Source organism: Nomascus leucogenys, chromosome 14 (genome assembly GCF_006542625.1).
Source record: "Nomascus leucogenys isolate Asia chromosome 14, Asia_NLE_v1, whole genome shotgun sequence".
Lineage (NCBI taxonomy): Eukaryota > Metazoa > Chordata > Mammalia > Primates > Hylobatidae > Nomascus > Nomascus leucogenys.
Genome location: NC_044394.1, coordinates 27,089,836 through 27,115,618, shown reverse-complemented (window position 1 = coordinate 27,115,618; position 25,783 = coordinate 27,089,836). Strand labels below are relative to the sequence as shown.

General features: G+C 38.7%; 1 long non-coding RNA gene and 1 pseudogene across 1 annotated transcript; both read left to right on the top strand.

Moving 5' to 3' along the window:
• Positions 1 to 687: 687 nt before the first annotated feature.
• Positions 688 to 18,772, top strand: LOC115838276. Its single transcript, XR_004033275.1, has 3 exons — positions 688 to 703; positions 12,427 to 12,432; positions 18,680 to 18,772. It is a non-coding gene; the product is annotated as an uncharacterized LOC115838276 (long non-coding RNA).
• On the top strand, positions 7,499 to 7,982 carry LOC100603757 (annotated as a pseudogene).
• Positions 18,773 to 25,783: the final 7,011 nt, after the last annotated feature.

Genomic DNA, 25,783 nt, shown 5'->3' with positions numbered 1-25,783 from the left:
ATATACCTCTATTCCCCTTTTCCGGAAGTAAAGCCTACCCCCAGAGACTGACCATTTATTTCTAGAGGGGTTTTTTTCTGTGAAATTAAAAGTATTTACACAGTTTCCATAGAATTTGGGTTTTATTTGCTTGCTTAAAGAAAAGGATCATATTTAACTATATTCTTTGTAAATTGCATTTTCACTTTACGGTGTATCAAACACATCCTTCTCTATCTCCCTATATGAATCTCTTCCATTTTAATAACTACAGTATTCCATTATAAGGAGGTAGCATAATCTATTTAACCATTCTTCTATTTGTTTCTGATTTTACAGTCATATACAATGAATATGCTTGTACATATATTTTTGTGTAGAAGTATGTCTATGCCATCAGTCTCTAGAAGTGGAACTACAAGATCATATCACTCCTATATTTAAAATCTTGATGTATTGTCTTCAAAACGACTGCATGAATTTATACTCTCACCAAGAGTGTCTGAGTGTGCCCATTTTCCCATTGCCTGTCCAGCACTGGATCTCATCGACATTTTTCATTTTCTGGCACAAACTTCTGAATGGAATTTCTCCTGGCAAGATCAGCATATTTTAATCAAGAAAGGAGACCAATGAGACAGTCTCAGTTTTCCGGTTCTAGGGTGGTGGTTTTGGGGCTGTGCTCCATAGAGCCCTGGGAATGCTGAGGGATGGGTGTGAGGGAGTACAAAAGGACAAGACCTTCACCTCTTAACCAGGGCAACTGAGTTGATCTGTTTTACATGTTGCAGTTTGGAATAAGATTTTGTTTGAAGATAAGATTCTGTTGCTTAAAAACAAGATTGAAAATCACAGATCTGGGGCCTTATTTCTTATTGAACCATCAGCAAACTGAAGAAGAATTTAAAATGTATTCCTTCAAGGTAAAGAAGAGATCTTAAAACAGTGAATCTCCAGCTGCAGTCAAAATATTCTCATTTATACACTGTGTGTGAGAGTGTGTGTGTGTCTGCAGATGTTCTCATTCATGCTAGGCCTCTCTCTATTGCCCACCTGCCATCCTGCAACCAATCCCAAAACGCCATTTCCTCCAAGGTTTAGATGAAAATGCCTCTTCTCTAAGCCTCCCTCCTCACCACATGCATGCGCACACACATACACACACACACACACACACAACATCAATGTGGATCATATCTTCTTTATTTGTATAAACTGGATGTCAGCTGCTCCTCCTTTCCTCTGAGACCTGGATAAAATTTCATAGTCATGATCCGCTAACATTTCTGGGAGCTCCTCTGAGCCGTAGGTTCTCAGGGCCTCCTCTCCCTCCTGCTTCCTTAGGTGCCCTCTTTAAGATCCATTATCTAAAACTCAGCTCCGTCTTTGACAGTCACGCACACAAACAATGATAACAACAACAACAAACTACTCCTCTGCACAAAGCATCCTTGAAAAGAGTAAAATACTACAGACAGCACCTGGGGAAGAGTGAGAGAAAGAAGAATTTGAGTCACAAGGATGCAAACTATTTCAAGTGGCATGTAAACATCACAGGGGCCTTAGTCTAACACCAGCTCCCTTTTATCTCACTGGCTCTTCTCTCCTTCTGTTCTTTATCTTCACCCACTCTCTTCTGGATTGAACCAAGAACTTCAAATTATTTACTCTATGAAATGTCGCAGTTCAGCTCTCCCCAGCTTGTGGCCTCAACGTCATATGGCCAATATCTTCATAGCACCTGTCTTACTAAATGGAAAAAAAAAATCCTTTTTTTTCATTAATACAAATAGTGCTAAATAACAGAATAGCTTTAGACTATATTTTAGCAGAACGAGATGGTGTTTGTTTTGTTACTAATTCCTCCTGCTGTACATATATCAGTACTTCCTCTCAAGTAGAAACAAACATTTAAAAAGTTAGAGAGCAAGTGATCTGGTTACAACAAACTCTAAACCATTATATCTCCTTGTTCAGAGGAGGCTGGGATTTGTTTTTGAGCTGTTGTGTTGCTTTTGTCCTGTAATCATATTAGATATCTGGCCCCTCCAACCAAATGTTAAGCAGCCAAGGGCAAGAATTCTGTCTTTTTGTAGCTTTTAAATGCCCAAAGTCTCTGGCATATGCTTCATAAATGTGTAATGAATAGAACAACTGCTAATTATATAATTAAAAGAAGAGTGAATGATAAATGAATATAAGACCCTTGGGTATTTTATAAAATGTGGTAGATATTTTCTTAAAAAGGCCATAACATTAGTAATTCTTAGAAACTTCTGTTAAAACATTCAGATACATTTTCAACTTGTATTTATCTTTTAGGAGATCCATTATATTAGATTGTCCTACTCAAAATATTCACTACCTCACATTTCTTTTTTATATTGGCCTTTATACTCTTCTAAAACTTCTTTCCTACTTCTCCGATAAGCTAGATATTATTTTTGTTTATTCCCTTCCCATGTGGCCAGATAGGAAGGAAGCAGAGATGATTATCTATATCAATACAATATCTCCTCTTGCAGGGACCCTAAGAATAAAGAGTGCTATATAAAGTAGCATGCTATGTAAACCAAGGCTTAAAACATCCTTTAGTGAACCATCGTAAAATATCACTTGAAATTCCTACAGGATCTTCTGCCTGCTATGTTTAATTCCTAAATCTCATGTTATTAAAAGAAGTCTGTTTGCTCTTTTATCTATACTCCACATCATACAATTTTTTTTTTCATCAAAACTGGCTTAGTTTGGTGTAAGGAAGCAGGAGTATATGACAACTTAGAATTTCTGATATTTGACCCTTTGCTGTAAATTTAAGCTCATGAATAGTCCAAAGCTCAGAAACCAGACCCAATTCCATTGCAGATATATATATACCAGGCCAAGTTCCACTGTGGATATATATATATCCAAATTAGTATTTATAATATATATACTAATTCCATTGTGAATGTGTGTATGTGTGTGTGTATGTGTGTATGTGGGTGGGTATCTGTCCTATTCTGCTTGTCTGGATGACAGCATTTTTGCCAAAACATTCAAATGAAACAATTTTTTTATTTAATCAAACTTACTTGGTGCCATGTAAATAACACAGAATAATCATAACCAGCTGTTTCACTCTTAAAGTATTATCCAGTCTCTCTCTCAAGTCTAGTGAAGAGCTTGACTTGCTTACTTGTTGACATTCAGCTCTTACCTGCTATCGTTCCAGTTGTCCAGCTAAGGAACATTCATAAACAGGATGTGAGGGCAAAATGAGTTACCATTTTAAGCATTTATTCTTTCTGTAGTTCTCACAATAAATGTGATCAATTAAGAGAAAAACATTGAAGATGTAAGAAGAGTGATTTGAGATGTGGTTTAAGAGTCAGCCACAGCTGGGTTTGAATCCTAGTTCTAATGCTAGGCAGCTGCGACCTTGGGAAAATTGTTTAACTTACTAAGTCTGTTTGCTCAGCTCTAAATTAGGCCCAGTAATACCTTTCTCATATTGTTACTGTGAGGACCAACTGCAAAATATGTGTTTAATAAGTGGTAGCTGTTTTGCTGTAATTATTACCACAGAAGTTTCGCTATGTGGGGCTTTGCCATCCTAAATTAATTTTTGTATTTGTGTCTTTGAGCTTCTACAAAACACCTCTCTATCCACCATTTTATTTGAATCTCACAGCAATCGTGTAAGCTGGATATAACAGACACGATTAACCTCATAAGGAAACCAAGAACTAGATAACGTCAATGCATTGCCTCAGTCATCCCGTGTCTGGACAAGTGGGGCAAGAATCCACGTCTCGTCCTTACCTTCATAAACAATCCTTCAATCTGCTCTCAGACAGCAACCACAGGGAGCTGTTAGAAGTACTGTGTGATCATGTTACCCCCAGCCCCCTCCCCATCTCCATTTAGAACCCTTCAGTGGCTTTCCAATGCTCACAAGATAAAGGGAGAAATCCTTCATGTGGCCTGCAAGGCCCTGCAGGTCTGACCCAGTTCTCCAGCTCCTCTCAGAACATCCTTGCCCTCCCGAGACCCTTCTGGGCTCTGGTTCCTTGAACAGGACCCACCTCTCCCACTCCGAGGTCCTCCTCGATTCCTCTCTCCCCATGGAGAGAGGACCGTATCTTCGCATCCTTCACTTTCAGTCCAACATATCACTTTCTCAGGGAAGGCAGGCCTTCCCAGGCTATTTTGGGTCCCCTTGTTATTTATGCTCATGCTTATGTTCTTATCGTCATAGAACTTGTCACATTTTGTAATGATATATTTGTGCAATCGTTTTTCTGGTGTCTGTCGTCTCCACTAAACTGAAAGTGCCAAGAGAGCAGAACTGGATCCGCCCTGTCTCCTTTGAGTCACCTGATTTCAGCATAATGCCTGACCCTTAGCATTGAAAATATGCCTGTTGAATGAATTGTATGTGTTGTTAGAGACAGAGAAAATAAGAATGAGAAAAATAATTGCAAGTGAATCATAGTCCTTTTCTCTCTCATTCCCTCTCCTTTTCCTCCTCTTCTCCTCCATCTCCCTTCCCCCCTTCCCCTCTTTTTCTCTCTGTCTCTCTTTTTAAGTTTCTTTTTTTTTTTTTTTTTTTTTTTGAGACAGAGTCTCTCTCTGTCACCCAGGCTGGAGTGCAGTGGCACTATCTTGGCTCACTGCAACCTCCGCCTCCCAAGTTCAAGTGATTCTCCTGCCCCAGTAGCTGGGACTACAGGCACATGCCACCATGCCCAGCTAATTTTTGTATTTTTAATAGAGACAGGGTTTCACCATATTGCCAGGCTGGTCTGGAACTCCTGACCTCAGGTGATCCACCTGCCTTGGCCTCCCAAATAGCTGGGATTACAGGCATGAGCCACCACGCCCAGCCTCCTTTTAAGTTTCTATTTGGAATCGCTCCAGAAAAAGAAAGCCCTGACTCCAGCTCAGGTGGGTGAATGTCCATATAGAACAGGAAAACCAACAGTCCTGTGATTTATAGCTTGGTCAGGTTGTACTCACCTGTTCTTTCCTTCACAAGTGAGTGCAACCTGACAAAACTACAAGTGAATACTTATATACTTACTTCCTCCTGCCTCCTTCTACTTCACTTTCTGCTCTTGCAAGGACACTTCAAATGCCTCTGCTAGAAAGCAGAAAGCAAAATGTGAGGAGGGGAACTATTTGGGCACAAAAATTTGTATTTATTTATAATCGTTTTCTCAAAAATGTGGGCAGAAAGTGTGAGAAGAAAATACATGAGGAGAAATATATGAGGCATTGCAAATATGAATCTATTCTAATGTCACTTTGCTGTAGGTCAGTGATTCCTCAACTTTTTTAGAGTTGGAACATTATCATATATATGTGCTATTAGAAACAGAGAAAATAAGGATGAGAAAAATAATTGCAAGTGAATGATGGTCCTTTTTTCTCCCTCTCATTTAAGAATGTCATGATGTTTTCAAAATTAAATTCAATTAAAATCAATTTGTTTGAATAACTCCAATAGTAAACTGATGTTGCAAGACCAGCACCTCTCTATACCGAAATGTAAAAACTTAGATATTTCAAAGGAGCAGTGTTTGTGATTAAGGCATCATGAGGTTAGCACTTACCGGGTCACTTTTATCCACAGAAGAAGCAGATAGGCATCTGTATATGTGAGACGTTGCTACATTGAGGAAGGAGCTTCCCCTCAAAACCCATCTCCTTCTCTCTTTACCTCTGTCACTAATGCCTAAAACTCCATTATTAAAGGCTAATTCCTTTAGAAAGTCAATATTGTTTGGTACCAGCTTTTATCAAAATCAAAGATATAAACCACTGTAAGATGCATCACTATTTCATATGCCACTAAAAAAGAAAAACCAAGGCCTAGTATAATAAGACATCATCAATTATAAGAAACATCCCAATTTCAGAGATACTAAAATGTGAAAAACCCGTGTCTTGGGCTGTGAGAATGAAGCAATGAAGAGCATGAACCATGAAATCAAATACACCTGATGGACATCCTGCTTCTGCCATTTAATAGATGGGTTGCCTTGGGTGGGTAACTTCTCTGAATCCATACCCTCTTCCCTGTAAAATGAAAATACTAGTACACACCTGCCTGGTTAGCAAGAATGACCTATTACGTAATTCCTAGTTACCAAGAATGAGGTATTACAAAGTGTTTAGTGCAGAACCCAGCCATTAGTTAGGGTTCCAAAATGAAAACTATTATTGCTATTATGGAATTATCCTCTAAAGTCAGTTACCATTGGGCAGAGTAGTACGTTGAGTCCTTACTGCTCATGTTTCCTTACTTTCAGGGAGTTTTAAGATAAAACAGATCTCCATAGGTCCAGGTATTTCACAAGAGATTTGTTTGTAGGGAAGGAGATAATACCAAAATTGGGAAACTGCATGGGGAGGAAAGGCCTGGGGGATAGGGTAGAGCTGGATCTAGAAGAAGAGGTCAGAGGATACCAAAACCAAATGTTACTACTGTGTCCTTCACATTTTGCCCAGGATTGCTTCTGGTTTCAACTTGATTCAGATGTCAAAAATGCACTCATAACCTTGATACAATATGGTAAGTGAAAGAAACCAATCACAAAATTGACATATTCTATGACTCCATTTATATGAAATATGCAGAGTAGGCAAATCCATAGAGACAGAAAGTAGATTAGAGGTTTCCAGAGGCTGAGGGCAGAAGGGAATAGGGAGTGGCTGCTAAGGAATATGTGTTTTTGGGGGTGGATAAAAATATTCTAAAATTAGATGGCAATGATAGTTGTAGAATTCTTTGAATATCATTGAATTGCATATTTTAAATGGATGAATTTTATGGTATGTGACTTATACCTCCATAAAGATGCTTTAAAAAGAGAACACATTCGTATGTTCTGTTATTTTAAAGTCTAGAACTAAAGTTTTTTCAAAAATTCCCTTTATTTTTTAAAACAATAAAACACCTGTACACATAGAAAAATAAATATATCTGATTTATACTTGTTGATAAAACTCATACAGGTCAGTTAAGGTTTTCATTTTACTTTCACCTATTACATGTAAAAATGGCCAATTTCTTTTTTTTTTTTTTTTGAGATGGAGTTTTGCTTTTGTCACCTAGACTGGAGTGCAGTTGCGCAATCTTGGTTCACTGCAACCTCCATAAAAATGGCCAGTTTTAAACATAGTCTCCAACTTTGTGAGCCCCAGAGGGTTTAGTCACAAGGATTTAGCTTCTATGGTGAGCAGGTATGTATTGTGCAGTGGAGATGCAAAAGAGTTTCTTGTATCCGGGGTGATATTCAAAATATTTTAAAACTGTTAAATAGTTGGGCACTGACCAACCTGTATGGATGACAGCTGGAAAAGTTGCTGGAGTTTAGACAAATGGGGGATACAGGGGGAAAGCTAGGGAAGTTGAAGGGGGAGGGATTAGGGAGTGAGAGCACTTGGGAAGCTCCAATAGGGGTACATTTAATAAGTGGCACAGGGCTCTCAAGCTTGGCATTTGTTTGGTGGGGACTCACGTGGGTTCAATATGTGTATTGAAAAGTGTTATTTCTGTTCGGGGTCCATCTACCCCAGCCACAGCATGATGTTTGTCCAGAACGATTGCGAGGTGTTCAGATTTTGTAACTCTAAACATCATAAAAACTTTAAAAAGAAGCGCAATCCTCGCAAAGTTAGGTGGACCAAAGCATTCCGGAAAGCAGCTGGTAAAGAGCTTACAGTGGATAATTCATTTGAATTTGGAAAACGTAGAAATGAACCTATCAAATACCAGTGAGACCTATGGAATAAAACTATTGAGGCAATGAAGAGAGGTGAAGAGATAAAACAGAAATGCCAAGCTAAATTTATAGTGAACAGATTGAAGAAAAATAAAGCGCTACAGAAAGTTCAAAGAAGTCAAGCAAAACATCCATCTTATCCTAGCCCCTCTTGCAGGCAAAGGGAAGCAGTTGTAAGAGAAAATGGTACAGCAGTTACAAGAGGATGTGGACATGGAAGATGCTTCTTAAAAAAATCTCTGTGACCATTTATTTTATTTACATTTGAAAATGCCCTCTGGAGACTTGGAACTGCTAAATTATTAGTTTATTTTTTATATAAGGTCACTTAAATGAAAAGTGATTAAAATATATCTTTCCTACATTGCCATCTACAAAATGTCACATATTACAGACATTAGATTGCATCTCAGTGTTAAATCTTCACTGATAGATGTACTTATGTAAATCATGAAAATTCTACTTATAACTATAGAAGTGAATTGTGGACATAAAATGGTTATGCCATTTGGATAATGGCACTAGGCAGCATTTGTATAATAACCAATGGCAAAAATTCATGGCCAGTGATGTATAAAATAAAATATTCTTTGCAGTAAAATATTCCCTTTATTAATGTTATAGAAGTGGGGGATACAACAAGGAACTAACAATTTGTATGACAGTGTCAAATATTATTTTAATTTTAGTATTTCCTGTTTTGGTTTATTTGTATCTTAGAAGAGCATAATGACATTGTTTGATGAAGTCTAATTATGCTGGACTGTTTTGACCTGGTTTAACCCTTCTGATAGGTAGCTGTGGATGTTGGGGATGAGAACTGAATAATCTTTGCCTGGAGTGACACTACACTCTAGAATTTCCACTTTGGAGAATACTCAGTTCTAACTTGTGATTCCTGATAGAACAAACTTTATTTTTCTAGCCTAGCAATGATCTAGAAGCGGAGGAATCCCAGCACCTTTTAAAAGTTATTATGTGGTTTTCTTTTAAAAAGCTCCTGCTTTTGGAAAGTAGAATTTATGGGTACAACATCTGTTCATTATTTGCACATAAAGCCATTTAAAAGGTTTAAAAAAAAGTGGCACAGGAGTTTTCACTATTTAAGCAGCTGGTTAGAGCTCTTCTGGGGCATATCTGTCCACTCTATCTCCTGTGTTCCATCAGAATGCACACCTGACTTTCCAAATGTGGCCTTAAAATCTTAGAAGTTCGGAGATTATCTACTCTATTCCTCACATTTTACAGATGAAGAAACCAAGGTTGAGGAAAGGTGAGTGGTTTGCTCAAGATGCATGAATAATGAGAGTCAGAATGAGTTCCCACATCTCCAAATCTCAATCCAGATCAGTTGAGGTAGGCAAAACATCCTCATACCAAATTAACTTGCCCACTCATCATTTTTGTGCCACTCCCAATTCAGAGTTGCAATTTACTTTCTACTTGTGTAAATAGAAAAAGTGTATATATTCTTCATGAGCGCAAAAGACCTTGGATATGGAAAACAAAAGGGCAGTGGGTCCAGACTTCTGGGTAATTATTTGCAACTTGTGTTAATGGAAAGCATGAGGGTGCACATGTAGCACATCTCAATAGAATCCATACATCGTTGGAAAAGCAAATTTGAAGATAATAAATCAAAGGCATTTAAAATAAAATATGTTGGCATGCAATCTCATTTTGTAACTTTTTTCTTCCTAGTTATCAAAAAGAAAAGATCATGAAAGAAACAAAAAAAGATAGAAGAAAAGTATCCTGTTCACCATATAGCTTATTTAGAAAACTGCCAATAAAATGATGCAGGGGGACTTTTGGGGTGCTTCAGGTTTGGTGTGTATTGAGAGAAAAATGAGAATATTCATTCATTCATATTTTCGTAATAACTACTGATATTTGAATGGCCATTTACAGTTTTAAGTGTTTTCCTAAACACGTGGTAGAAGAATATTGGCATGGGAAATATTTTGCAGTATATTATTGCTAAGTAGAAATGCAGGCTACAAAAATAGTATGCACATTCAAGATGCTATTTTTCTTTAAAAGGAAGTGTATTTGTGTGTGTATGTGTGCGTGCACACACCCATATGTATAAAATAATTGAGAAGACATATTGAAATACTATCTGTTCTCCTCGATTAGTAAGATTATGGGTTCTTCTTTAGCATTTTTCTTAGTATTTTTCTGCCTTATAAGTTGCTTGCCTTGAACACGTATTACTTTCATCATTAGAAAAAATTTAAAAGTGCTTTCATCTGCATTTTTCTTCACTGAACCTTTTAACAACCATGTGAGGTACAATACCTCTCTTTATAGAAGATGCTATTGAGGTTCAGAAGAACTGAGTGACCTACTGTTTGGCAAGTAGCAAGTATTAGAGCTTGGGTTTTCATCTAGGCCATCTAATTCTAAATCTTATGCTTTTTCCTCTACATTATGATACTCAATTCTCAGAGCTGGCTTACATGGCAGCTCACTGTAGCATGTTCAGGGCTATCTTCATGTTGCCCTTGCAATAGAGCATCATCCATTCATTTGTACTTGTTGATCATTTTGGAGAAACCAATTTTCCAGTTAAAATGGTTGCTGTTCTGGATGTGGCACCAATGACTTGAAGCAATTAAGCTTCCACAACAAATTCCTATAGCTTTAGTCATTTCAATAGCTATTATTTCAAAGTAGTGTACTATGTAACACTCTCAAACCTTAAAAGCTTCCTGGATGCTCTCTTGGACCCTGTCATCTTTCTCCATGTCCAATTTCTACTCCTATCAGTTTTTCAAGGTATGTGTTTTTCTGTGACCTTTTTCTTTTCTTTCTTCTTTTTTTTAATGTGATCTTTTTCTTAAAAGCTACTTCTTGCTTGCTAATAGGCCCTGCTCCACCGTGAAAAAGCAAAGAGAATCATGAGGGAAGTAGAGTAATGGAGCTAAATGTGACCACAAGCTCTGCTGGAAGCTCTGAAAATCTAATCCATTATCCCATTACTTCACAGATGAGCTCAGAAAGCTGCTGCTGTTGATTTTCTGGCCATGGAAAGAGTTCTCAGTCAAATGAAAGTCTCTGCCTTGGGATTTATTAAACACTTTTATTCTTTGACTTTTCACACAAATTTTGCAGCATCAGGTAAATATTCTGAATAATCAACAATGTTTACAATAGAAAGATTAAGAGTTGAAGGCCTTATAACCATTTTGTGAGGTACATAGAGAAGTTCTGAGTGTGTTAGGCCATTCTTGCATTGCTATAAAGAAATACCTGAGAGTGGACAATTTATAAAGAAAAGTGGTTTAATTGCTCACAGTTCTACAGGCTGTACAGGAAGCATGGTGCTGGCACCTACTCAACTTCTAGAGAGGCCACATGAAGCTTACAATCATGGTGGAAGGTGAAGGGGGAGCAGGCATGTCACATGGCCAGAGCAAGAGCAAAAGAAAGAGTAGGGGGGTGCCACACACTTTTAAATTACCAGATATCTTCAGAACCCGTTCACTATCATGAAGACAGTACCAAGCCACGAGGAATCCACCCCCATGACCCAAATACCTCCCACCAGGCCCCACCTCCAGCATTGGGAATTAGAATTCAACATGAGAGTTGGGCGGGGACAAATATCCAAACTACATCACTAAGTTAAGGCCAATCTTTTGGACTTTGTGTACCTTTGGCTGGTAAAACTCTACCTTTATCCTTCAGGGCTGAGCCGTGTTGTCCTGGGCCCCAAGACAATGGTTTATAGGTGTTTGTTCTTTCTTTCTGCTTTTTAAAAATAATGCATATCTTCAGCCAGAGGAGAGGTTGCTGATTTTTAAGTAATGTGACCCAGATGTTCCTGGGCCTCATAGGCAGCCCTGTCCTGGGCTCACAAACACCTTGAAGTGGGACTTAACACTTCAATTTGTTCTTGTAGTTCTCAACAAGAACAAATTCAACGTCCTTCAACATATTGATAAGAAGTATAGATATTATTGTAGGTTTTGTGGAGAAAGGCATGAAAGGATTATATGGAGCACCACATAGCAAATTTTAATAAAAATTCCTGTTTAACATCTGGGGTCTCCTCAGAAAGTTCCCCTTAGCCACTTTCCCACCCTTCAATCTTGCCACACATAGGCTCCACATTTTCCCTGGTTCTTCTGGATCTCATTCATTTTCCATTCACCCTGACTCGCCCCTGCCTACCTCCTACAATAAATGAATAAACAGGATTTTTCTAATGTAGAACAATTTGGTGAACTCTCTCAACCCTGCATCCTCATACCCATCACTCTGTTCAGCAAAGAACTTCCTTTGGAGGCAGCTGGGTATTGTAAATTGCAGGTAATTTTTCTCTGTCGCAAACAATTTTTTCCCTTGTCACAGTAGTGTTGGTGTAGCATGCCAAATTTTCAAACTGTAGGTCCAAATTCCAAGGAGCTTTTCTTCAAGGGTAGATTATCAAAAGCTTGCATCTTTCCTTAGCAGAGCTGTTTCATAGAGACGTAGAGAGAGAGGGCCTGAGATGGGAGAAAACTAAGGAATTTAAGGCGAAGAAAAGAGAAACTAAAATTTATTAGGCACTGTGCTAATGAATTTCCTTACATACATTATTTCATGGCATTTTTACAACCATATTTTACATAGATGGAAACTGGGGGCTTAGAGAAATTAAAATAAATTTGCAAAGTCCCATTGCCAGTAAGAGGTGCAGCTGGGATTCTAAAGCCAAGTCCATCAGCTCCAAAGTGTGAGGTCTTTCCTTATGTGCCATCATCTTCCACAGGCTTGGGATTTCCGATATTTAGAGAACTACCTCCTCTACCATCCCATCAAACTTCTTGGCAGCTCAGCTTTTCATCTCTCCACAGAAAGCCATTTCTCTTCTTACATGAACCTGGCCCAGGGACAGCTGGATTTAATGGTCTTGCCTGGCTCAGTCTTCCCCTGTTCCATTGCCAGTCCTATCCCAGCAGCCACAAGGATTCCTAACATCTCATGGGAAGGTCAAGGTATTGGCACTAGTGGGACTGGGATAGTAGATGAGCTTGACTGCTGCAGTGGAAAGGACCTTGGAGCAAGATTGAGGTTAGGCAGAATTTCATAACAACCATAGGATAAATCAGTGTGTATGCCTCCTTGATCTCTTTGGAAACAAATTTTTGCACATAGTGCAGTGAAACAGGGAAGAAAAGAATTCATATTTAGAGACTGGTTCTCACAATGTTTCTCAAACATACAAAAGTAAATTTTTTTTCTTAATTTTATGTATTAATGGTTTAGCAACTTGACATGAACAGACTTAGTCTTGTAATATAAAATAAGACAGAACATATTTTAGTTTCCTCTGTCATCTCCAAGATGCATTATTTTTATACACACCGGGCAGGCTGCATGTGGATTTACTTCAGCTGCCCACTTGGTGCCTGAAGTATCATTGCTCAACTTACTTAATTTCTTTCTACTCTAGTTTCTTCGACTAAAAAGGAAGAGGGTAGAGTGGATAATTCCCAGGTTCCCTTCCAGCTGTGTAGTTTATAGAGTGGTGGACATCTGCAAAGAGCCACGTACCTTGTGAAAAACACTATCCCATCATACTGGGTAGAATCTCAAACTGAACATATTTAACAGCAATCATAACTCAATAGATGTTTGTAGAATAAATGGATTTTTAAATGTGTTACTGCTTTGAACTAACAGCAATATCAATATCCCATGCCTACTTTATTTGTATGCAATGTAAGCTAACTGCTGAATTTTTAAAAAAGTATTCTAGTTCTGTTCTCTTTTTAAACTTACCTTTAAGCAATGGAACACTTTTTTCAAATGAAATTCAGATTAGAGATCAATTTATACAAAATGGATAAAAACAGAGTAGCTCATATTGAAACTGGAGTGGGGAGCCCCTTCCACTCACCCCTGTTGATCCTGAGAGACTTCCAAGGAACTCACTGGAACACTCAGAGCTTAGTGTGAAAAATCATCAATCCAGTCTATCCCACTACAACCAGGCAGAAATATCCACATCACTTGAGACTTTTGTTTTTGAAATCTTCTGAGATGAGTCCACTAGTAGGAAGAGGTGCTTACCTAAATAAACAAAAAGTCTAACATGAGACCATCAGGTAACTATGTTTGCCTTCCTGGTGATGTTTTTCTAACATGGATGAGAGAATAAAACACTCTTGCAAAGATTTAGAGCCTCAAGATACTTCAGGCATAGATGAAACACATTTTACCATGAACCTGGACATCTGAGAGGTGGTTCAGAGCAAATAAAAGCATAAGAGGATTTATCCTGATGCTGTCTGTGGTTGGAGCCTGAAGTCAATTACATGTATAAAGTTCTAATCCTCACACAGTTGTGCTTTTCCTTATGCTGCTGATACTCAGCACCAAAGTCTAGGATTTTTTTCATTAGAAAATTTTTCTCATGAATAGTGTTTTCTGCCAAAGGGAACAAACTTTCTCCAAACAGAACAGCATTACAAAAAGCACAAGAAAGACATTTGTCAATAAGAAATCACACAATGAAATGTCTGTTGAATGGATGAGCCACAGTTGGAAGTAGTTGAGAGGAAAGCACAGTCAAGGGCCCACACAATACACTGGGTGAGGCTGTGACACATGCTATTATCAGAGGGCCATGAACATTTAATCTACCAGCGGATGACTTAGCTTAAATCCAGCAAGTGATAATTTTCTTTATATTTCTTGGGGAAAATGGGAACACTTTTATGTTCATAAATACTGTTTGACTGTAGGCCAAGTTTAAAGTATGGCTAAAATTCTGAGAATATTAATGACTATCTGATGGGGAAGTATGGAACAACCTCTATTAGACAACAGCATGATTGAAATATTTTTTTTTCATTGACTATAACATTAAGAATGCATCAAGGAAAAGGGCCTATCTAATAACGGCTAGATTTAGGAGCTAGGGCCATTGGGAAGAGGCTACATCTACCTCTGCTTATGTTTAGCACATTGCTGGCAGTCAATACACTTAACATAATTTTACTACATAAATTGATTATTTACAGAGACAGATGAGGCAAATAGTTCATTTTTGTAATAGTAAATTCAGGATATAAGTACTTCAGAGATGGTCAATTCAGTTCCTAGCTCAAGAGCTTATACTCTAGCTTTTAGTCTCAGAAACAGGCAAGTAAATGAAGAATTGGAGAAAGTATGATGTGTGTAAGTACAAGGAGAGCGGAGGAAAGAAACACCTTAACCCAGCAAGGGTGATCTGGGGAGGCTTCCAGAGGAGAGATGACACCTGGGCTGAATCTTGAGGGATAAATAAGATAGAAAGGAGGGAAAGGGGGAAAAGGCCAGTGGGAATGGGAGGAGGAGGTCTAGACGAAGAAGGCAGCAGGTACAAAAAGAAAAACACATTGCTTATTTAATAGTGCCATGTGGTTGGAATATAGTGTTTGTGGGGGGATAGGAAGAGATTTGGCTGGAAAAGTAGGCATGAAGGGCATGTAAGTGTCAAACTAAGGAGTATGAGCATCAGTTATTAAGGCTACCAGCAGCCATTAAGGAATTTAAGCAGAGAAATAATACGATCAGATAAGCATGTTAGAAACAATTCATCAGTAGCAGTATGATGTCAAAGTATAATTTCCAAAGAGTTTAAAAACATGAGTCACATATTAATAGAGAATGGACACTGGGCAACAGGCTCCTGCCACTGCAGGTGGGGGAATGCATGCTGCCCACACAATAGGTACCCCCCCAGCTGATTCCCTACCCTCCATCACACCACGGAGGCAGGTGGTCAACTTCGGCCCACCAATGTGCTGAGCTCAGTGTTGTTAGAGATAGAACAATAATTATTAGACTACAAAGGAATTGGCATTAGTGTTCTTGAAATGTACAACAGGTCATCCGATTTCACTAAAATTATTTATACCACAGAGAATCTGGTGTGGGAATTGTTAGCCATTCCAAACAACTACTGTACAAGGTCATTTTTGTGCAAGAAGGTGGGTCTGGCCAGTTCAGTGCTGTCCCCTTAAACCCAAAGTGCCTGAAAGGAGGAAGGTGTGCCAACTATGTGGTGACAGGAGCTTGGTCAGCTAAAGCGGCAGAAGCATCCAAGAAGTTTGAGATTGTGAATATCAGCTACCCTAAACTTGGGAGTTATATGAAAATTCCAGATTCAACACCTGGAACCTCACCCTTACAGCTTCTATGTGTAATGCTGCACAAATGACTGGCACAGAGTGGCGTTTGACTTTATATCTGATCTCAGGAAGCACTACTGGTTTGCCACATATTCTCAAACTTTCTATCGAAGGCAGTGGATGCTTCCAGGTTTGGTGTGATTTTTGCTGGTGCCCAGAAGCACGTTGGTTGTTTTGGGATGACAGTAGTGATCATCTGCAATGACTGCTGGGGTTACCCTCAGAGAATGGCCCTCCATCCTGGAATACAAAGTGCATGTTGGAAACAACTTCTTGTACAACATGCGACAGTATTTCAGCAACTATGTCATGGGCTTGTTACTGGTGTAGATTAAGAATGATGGCACTGCAGCAGTGACGGAGAAGCTTAGCTCCATCAAATCTAAAATAATAATTTATGATATTTTTACTAATTCTTAAGGATTCTATGAACGTCCAGTAGAGCCTCATAATATTCCATTATGAGGAAGATGAATATTCCATTCCATACTGGCAATGTCAAAGGAGATGGTGCTTTATAAAAAAAAGATTTCTTGAAAAAGCTCTTGAACTCAATATGCTCTCCTTGGAAGAGCACAGATCTCCTCTCTGTATAGTACCATCAAGAGTGAAGATGTTCAGAAGCTGGCAGCCCTCATAAAAAGTAATTTGGAGATGCACCAGCCATGAATACATCCTAACCAATATATACTCTGCCCTTGAAAAATGTACAAAATTAAAAGTAACTTGGGAATAGGTATGACAACTTAAACATGCTATTTTTCTCAAATGAATGTGCTTATGATAGATTCTTTTTTCAGAGAACAGCAAAACATCACTACTTTGGGAAAGTCGGTGGAAATTAACAGTCACCTTAATTGCAACTTGAACTGGAAGAATTTTCAAGTCTTCCTGTCGTTTGTCTAACAAATTCCAGCTTAGTTTGTCTTTGCTGCTACTTTTTCTAGCTAGGTCTCAGTATTCAAACTTGCCTATTGACTTAATTATGCAAGTTGCAGTTAATTGTGTCTGGAGGCACAGGAACACACAGCATAGTTAATGGGTGGGGCCGTCTAGGTGTGAATCTAGATTCTAGATTCTAGATAGCAGTGGAGTCTCCTGGGTTCTTCAGCTAATAATTAAGATCAAATTGACCATTTCGTGAGTATTTAAGAGTTTCAGGCAAAAGGTCAAACTGTTGATATTTCTTTATACATTTATATGAATAAAGAGATAAAAGTGAAATACTGTATGTTTATATAGCAGGGTGTGTTTTAATGCCATATAGTTTATATTTCTATGCATTTTTTTTCTTTTTTTTTTTTGAGACGGAGTCTCACTCTGTTGCCAGGCTGGAGTGCAGTGGTGCGATCTCAGCTCACTGCAACCTCCACCTCCCAGGTTCCAGTGATTCTCCTGCCTCAGCCTCTCGAGTAGCTGGGATTACAGGTGCACACCACCACACCCAGCTAATTTTTTGTATTTTTAGTAGAGATGGGGTTTCACTGTGTGAGCCAGGATGGTCTAAATCTCCTGACCTCGTGATCCGCCTGCCTCAGCCTCCCAAAGTGCTGAGACTACAGGCGTGAGCCACCATGCCCTGCCTATGCATTTATTTTCTAATAATACTCAGTAATATATCCGGAGACTTTCAGAAATGTGTTAGAATCCTTGACCTTGCACATTACAGCACTACATTAGCAAGTTGTTCTCCTCTTCTGCACCCCCCACCCCCTTTTTAAGCTGCTTCACACAAAAGATCTAGTTCCATGATTCACTTTTATTCTCTTTTCAATAGCGAAGAGAAAATTAATCGGTTGACTCGTTCTTTGTTTTTTAACTGTGCCATTAATCTAAAAATCACTGTTAAACTCCAGTATCCTTTGTTTACTTGACTGTTTTCTTTATGGTGGCCAGAGTAGTACTGTGAGTTCTGGAAGATTTTTGCTTAAAAGTCTTTTCCTTTATTGTTTATCTATTGTCAATATTTTATGTAGAACATGTGAAGAACATGAAAGTCCCAGAACATCTTTAAAAAAAAATACAACAGATGAATGGATAAAAAAAAGTATACATACACAATGGAATACTACTCAGCCTTTAAAAAGCAGGAAATTCTGTCATTTGTGACAACATGGATGAACCTAGAGGACATTATGCTAAGGGAAATAAGCCAAGCACAGAAAAAAAAAAAAGTACTGCATGATCTCACTTATATGCAAAATCTTAAAAAGGTGAATTCCAAAGAAGTAGAGAGTAGAATGGTGGAGATAAGGGCAGAGGAGAAAAGTGAAGCCTTTGGCCAAAGGGTATAAAGTCTCAGTCAGAGAGGAGGAATGGATTCTGGTGACCTACTGCAGAGCATGATGACTATAGTTAATAATAATGTATCATATCTTTCAAAATAGCTAAAAGAGTGGATTTTGTCATTTCTCATCACAAAGAAATGAAAGGCATTTGAAGTGATGGATATGTTCATTAGCCTGATTTGGTCATTCCATAGCACAAACATGTATCAAAACATCACATTGTATACCATAAAAATACACAATTATTCATCAATTAAGAATAAAACTTTTAAAAAATGGAGAATTGTCAAAGATTTTATTGAATTCCTTAAATAGTGCAGAAACTAGTAATTTGGTTAAGCTGGTTCTAGGAGACTTAAGGAATGGGTGTTTATATACACCATCAAGAGAGGACCCAATGTCAGCTTTTAATTTTTTTTAAGTTAGTGACAGATCTGGTGGCTAGTGTTAAGAGCAATAGAACATTGGGAAGACTACACAGTGAGTACCGTGTACACTGCTCAGGCGATGGGTGCACCAAAATCTCAGAAATCACCATTAAAGAACTTTTCCATGCAACCGAACACCACCTGTTCTTGCAAAACTATTGAAATAAAAATAACATAAACAAAATAAAGAAAACATTGGGATTACCTCTTCTATCAGAAAAAAACCTTGCATCTCTACCATGCAAAAATCTACAAGTTAACATGTAACTAACTGCCTAGTGTGAACCCTTAATTTATACATTCTAATAATAATAACAGTAATAACTTCAATGGAGATACATTCACAATTTTAAATAGTTATTGAGTGTATCTATTTAACAATGCTTCAGCACCACACTGAAAGGACCTACCTACTGTACTGTCTTGGCCTTATTTCTAAGTGTTGTACATGTATTCTTAACTGTGGAATGCAGCAAGAATAAGATAGGCCAGGGGCAGTGGCTCACACCTGTAATCCCAGCACTTTGGAAGGTCAAGTTGGGTGGATCACTTGAGGTCAGGAGTTCAAGACCAGCCTGGTCAACATAGTGAAACCCTGTCTCCACTAAAAATACAAAAACTAGCCGGGTGTTGTGGTGTGCACCTATAATCCCAGCTACTTGGGAGGCTGAGGCAGGAGAATCACTTGAACCCAGGGGGCAGAGGTTGCCATGAGCCGAGATGGCACCATTGCTGCACAGCAGCCTGGGTGACAGATTGAGACTCTTTCTGGAAAAAAAAAAAAAAAAAGAATAAGACAGAAGCAGGAAGACCAGTTAAAAGTCACCGTAATAATTTTAGGGAGAGATGGCAGATGGCAAGAGTGTGAAGGCAATAGAAGTGGAATGGAGAGGTAGACAAGGAGATGAATTTGAGCAATTTGAAGACAGTAGAATGAATATGATTTAGCTATTGATGGAATGTGGATGCTCACAGAAAGGAGATCCAGGAATGATTCTCAGGTATTTGGCTTGGGTGATTGAACAAAGGTATCATTCTTCCAGGCAGGACTGGAGAAGGGGAGTAGTTCTGGGGATAAATATAGGGGGAAATGATGAGATTAGTCTATAGAGTGTTAATATGAAGGGATGATCAGCTTAGAGAAGGGATTTCCAACAGGTGGGCCTGGTCTCAGAAGGGAGACCAGACTGGAGACACAGGAGTTATCTACATACAGGTAGTATAGGGCACGTGGACATTTAGCTTATGCAAATCCAAGTACACATCTTTGTTTTTGTCAAAACAAAGAAAAAAAAAATAGGGAGAAAGAAAATCAATAGTTAAAATGATGTGATGATTTTTTTTCCCACCATTCCTCTCAGCGTCTGTCCCCAAATGAACATGAGAAGAGAGGCAGGTTTCAGATTCCCTGGGCTGAACATCTCCCTATGCTGGGTGTTGGTCTTGTGCTTAAAGATGCTGTGCCAAGCCAAGCTCAGTAGTTCTGTAGTCCCAGCTACACAAGAGGTTGAGGTGGTAGGACTGCTTGAGCCCAGGAGTTCAAGGCTGCAGGGTGCTATGATTGCTCCTGTGAATAGCCACTGCACTCCAGCCTGGGCAACATAATGAGACTGTCTCTAAAAATTATCATAATAATAATAATGATGTTGATACTGTGCTTGTTTTCCCCCTAAAATTCCATGGTTCTAAACCTAAGTCAAGTCATGTAACCTGGTGCTCAGCTGAAGTTCAATACTTTCTTCTAACACTGGAGGAAAACCGTGTAGACTTATTAGGAGAAAGTGCTATTCTGTGTCCATGGGCTATTCAAAGGATTTCCAAGGTAGATTATATTATACCTTGCCCCCTTGACTTTGCAACCTTCCTGTCCATCCCCACCCCCAAAACTCCCTGTCTCAAAATTTGATCCCAATATAGCTAATGCCAAATATTTCAGCAATGTCATCTAAACAACCTGGAAAAAGTGAAGAGGATAAAGAATCTACAATGCAACTTCAGAGAACACCACATCTAAGGAGGGCCTGGAGGACCAAAGTCCTTAAAGGAATCTGTAGAGAATTATCCAACGAGGTAGGAGGAAGGAACCTCAGAAGAAGAAGGAAGTTAAAGGAGGAGTTTTGAGAACCATTTGGTCTGTAACTTCAAATAACAGTTGGGTAAGATAAAGGCAGACAAATATTCAGACTTGGCAATAAGAAACTATTGACCTTAGCCCCAGACATTACATCAAGCTAGTGATGTAGACACCAATTGTAGTCAGCTAAGGAATGAGTAAGAAAAAAGAAACAAGCATAAGTTTTTTCCCCAGTAACTATAACGGGAAGGAGACAAATGGGTAATTTGAGGAGGCCCACTACATGTAGATGCTCAGGTGTGTAATGGTCAATGCTAGGGGATTTTATTCACTGTATTGATTCTGTGAATGCTGCCTGCTGGGACATGCAGTTCACAACGGGAGGGATAGCCTAATTTTAAGAGGGACACTGTGTTAAGGAAAAGCTGTTTGTTCATTTGTTTAGTATTAAGAAAGATTTAACTTGATTATATACTGGTAGGAAAAAGTTAGAGAGGAGGAAGTCATAGAGGTATGTGTGTGCATATGTGTACATGAGAGAGAGAGGAAGAGGGAGAGAATGTTTGAAAGCATGAGGTTTCTGAATAGGAGGGGTTTGATCAACACACACTGGAGTATTTAATCATGAACAGAATGAAGAACACCAATTACAGTGAAATGGGAAGAAAGCAAGGGAGAAGATAATTTGATGGTGGTAAAGAGTGGAGATTTATCAGGAAGGGGTGTGTGTGTGTGTGTGTTTGTGTAATAGTAATATTAGTAGTGGGAAGAGGAGGAGGAAAACTGATTTACTGTGAGTAAAGGGGAGAAAGGAATGACTTAATGGGGAAGAGAGCTTCAAGTTTGAAACAGTCACTGAAGATAATGAAGGAGGAGGTTATTGAGCATGCAAAAAGATTATAGTGGTATTGAGGGTCCCCTCATATAGGAGAGACCAGGACTTTGTAGTGGAAACAACCCTTGGCAAAGCTTGAAAACAAATCCTGAACTAATAACAAAGAGTAAATGAAGGAAATAATTCATTTAAGCCTTCTTTGCATTTTAAAAAAAGATGAGTAGGGTTAGCAACCTACTGAAGAGAGAAAATAATCAGAATTATTCATTAAGTATATCCATAAGCAGACAATTTAACAGTCAACCACAAAAGTGAAATAGCTAAGTAAAGGAAGCAATATTACATAGACATCATTTTTTTGTTTTTATGATGTCACTTAAATTAGGACAAAAATTTCAAAAGAAAAGCCATTAAGGTAATTGCAAATGTATACAGTTCCTAAATGATGGAGATGTTATGGAACAGGGTCCCCCTAGACTTCTTCATTACCCTACATTTAATAAGCTCTTTATTTTTCACAGAAATTCACTTTTAAAACAGATTATAGAACGTTATAGTTTGGAATATAACACCTTGGATTGGTATTATAGATGGTGTTAGATGCTTTGGGTCCAAGGGAGCAGGATTTTCTAAATGAGCTCACATTTCATATTGTGCATAACCAATATGACATGCTTTGACAAATTGAGTTACAAATATGGCCACATCTCTTGCCCAAAACTTCTCTCAACTTTCTCCTGGTTCATGAATCCATTATTAATTTAGAAACATTTATTATATTCCTCTAGGTACAACAGTTCCCTTCTGATCTCTCTAACTACTCATTCTGTGCTTTCTTTGCTAGCTCCACTTCCTCTACTTGTGTATCTTATTTTTAGAAATAAGTTTTTATTAAATATTGAGTAGATATAAAACAACATTTCTAAGATACAGGTAATGAATGAAGAATGCAAAAACATCCAAGTATCCACTGCTGCCCCTAGGGTGTATGGGGCCACAAGTAAATATTTTTTTGTGAGGTCCTTGTCTACATGAACAATTTGATTTTAAAATTGCCCTACAAAATTTATGGGCCAATGTGAGGAATGGTGATTTATGCATGAAGATTTAAAGTAACTAAAGACATTGTTTATTGTTCAATCAGCACAGATGAAGATTCTAGAGTCCAGGCACCATCTCTTCTTACTCAGATTCATGAACCATCTCTTCAAGTTCCTTATTGAAAGAACTGTTTCATATCTTTCACATCAGAAAAAAAGTTGCACTGCTCTTAATTCTCACAATGTCATGGTTCTTTAAACCTGTTTGTATTTAAACAATGTAGATCTTCTTACCTCTGAAGTTCCCTGATTATAGTTTATTTAATACGGATGATATCATTACTCATGACTCTGTATCACGCATCATGCTGCAGCGCTGCCAAACACTCAAAGATTGTTCTGGGCTTCACTGATGATGACCACAAATGAGAGTCTTACCCAGCCTATGCAGGAAAATGTGAACTGTAATTTGTTTTCCAATCATGTTAAATTTACTGATAGGAATTGTATGGCAAAAACTTAGAAATCGTATCTTCCAATTTAATCTCTCATTTTCTGTGATTCCTGCATTCCTACAATGTGATCTCTTTCTATCTTGACCACACCTCTGCCTTCCAAACCCCACCACCAGCAGGGAGGATAAGTCAGGGGGCCTGGAGCAGAGACCAAAAATCGGTCCCATTTGCACAAAAGGGTCAGATCCTTGTCCCGAAAGGCTTAAGATAGACCTGAAAGACCATGATGTTATTGATAGGAAAGGCCCATTGGCACTGAGGAGCAACGGCCTCTAAATCTCTCAAGGAGTCAGGCAAGGCCCCCCACAGGGATGGTCTGACATGTGGCCTAGAGCCTGCGGACCATCCTGGGTGCCAGTGAAGGGTGGGATGTGCATAGGGTACAGGATGCCCACTGCCATCCCTGCTGCCCTCGGGTGCTGTTTACTGGAAGTGACACTGCAGTGGGAACACCCGTGAACATGGGTACTCCAAAGGCCTGACTTTGTCTTTAGTCCAGCATGAATGAGAATCACTCCAAATCAGCGTGTCTTCACCTTTCTGGTGGCTCAGCGATCCTGAAAAAGAAATATCTCACTGGCCAGCAGGAGTGATCTACTCACAGGGCCACCCTCCAGAACCCAGGAACCATCTCATAGGGGAGAGTCTCAAAGCTCCTCTGGGCATCTGGTTGACCTCGTGGTGGTGAAGAGGTGGGTTGGTAGAGAGGCAGAGAATGCCCCGAAAGAGAAATGTGCCCTGGGGAGAAATGGAGGTCCAGGACCGTGAGTCCCGGTCTGAGTATTGGGTACATTGCCCAGATAGCACGCCCAGTCCACAAGGGTCCTAGTCACTGGAGTACTCAGCAACTTTTGAGAAAAGCGCTTCTGAGGACTGGGACCCAGGTGAGATCAGGTTTGGGCTCAGGTGCAGGACTGATCTGCACTCCCCAGCTGATCTCATGCACCAGAGAGAGACTAAGAACATTCCAAGGAAGGCATTCCAAGGCCTGGGGCCCAGGGCAGAGGCCCAGAATGTCCAGCACAAGAGGGGTATAGCAAGAACTATCTAGTTCAAGAAAATAAACTTTCTAAGTTCCCTGTAAGCCCCTTCCTGATCCTAGCCCTAGCCCTTCACACTCAGAGAAAAATGGATTTATCTATGAGACAAATAAAAGGAAATAAAAATGTTCCTTATTTTTCTTTTTTTACCACATATATTTGTGTTCTTTTTAAAAAAAACAACATTGCTGGGCATCGTGGGGCATGCCTATAATTCCAGCTATTGGGAGGTTGAGGCAGGAGAATCACCTGAACCCAGGAGTTTGAGACCAGCCTGGGCAACATAGTGAGACCTTGTCTCATTAAAAAAAATAAAATAAAATAAGACTTTTTTTGTTAACTTCATATAAGTAAAATTGTATATATTCTTGCTTCTTCATTAAATCCATGGATCAGTTAGGAGAGAATCAAAATCTATATGATTAATTGTACTATGGGTATATAAAGTGTTAACAACAGGGGAAACTGGATGAATGATATATGTGAATGCTTGATACTATTATTGAACTTTCCTGTAAGACTAAAATTATTTCAAAGCAAACAATTTTTTTAAAATGAGGGTGGAGATTGAATAAAAAGGAAAGGCAAGTGCTGACAATCATTGAAGCTGAATGGTGGGTACATAGTTCATTTTACAATTTTCTCTACTTTTGTGCATTATTAGCCATCCCATTACTGGGTATATATCCAAAAGACTATAAATCATGCTGCTATAAAGACACATGCACACGTATGTTTGTTGCGGCACTATTCACAATAGCAAAGACTTGGAACCAACCCAAATGTCCAACAACGATAGACTGGATTAAGAAAATATGGCACATATACACCATGGAATACTATGCAGCCATAAAAAATGATGAGTTCATGTCCTTTGTAGGGACATGGATGAAACTGGAAAACATCATTCTCAGTAAACTATCGCAAGGACAAAAAACCAAACACGGCATGTTCTCACTCATAGGTGGGAATTGAACAATAAGAACTCATGGACACAGGATAGGGAACATCACACTCCGGGGACTGTTGAGGGGTGGGGGTGGGGGGAGGGGGGAGGGACAGCATTAGGAGATATACCTAATGCCAAATGACGAGTTAATGGGTGCAGCAAACCAACATGACACATGGATACATATGTGACAAACCTACACATTCTGCACATGTACCCTAAAACCTAAAGTATAATAATAAATAAAAAAAAAGAGAAAAAAAAATTTCTGTAATTAAAATTTTTAAAGGAAAACAAAAAACTATCTGGTTTTGGTATTTACTTTGTGGGACAATTTTAAACCAATTCATTTTCTTGACTATGTTTGGGAATACTATTTTCTACTTCCTCTTGAGGAAGTTTTAGTAAATTCTATTTTTTCTATGAACTTATCCGTTTTCCTAGTTCTCCAACTTATAGCCCTGACGTACATTATCCTCCTAATTAACCATTTAATGTGTCCATCAACTGTAATTATAACCTCTCTTTTGTTCTAATATTTACCTATAAAAGGCTTTCCAAAGAAAGAATTTTTGGCCTTGTGAATCCTTTCTGTTGTATTTTTATTTTCCATATTATTAATTTCTACTATCTTTATTATTTCTACTCTCTTATTTTTATTTCATTATTAGTTTTCTAACTTCTTAACTTATTGT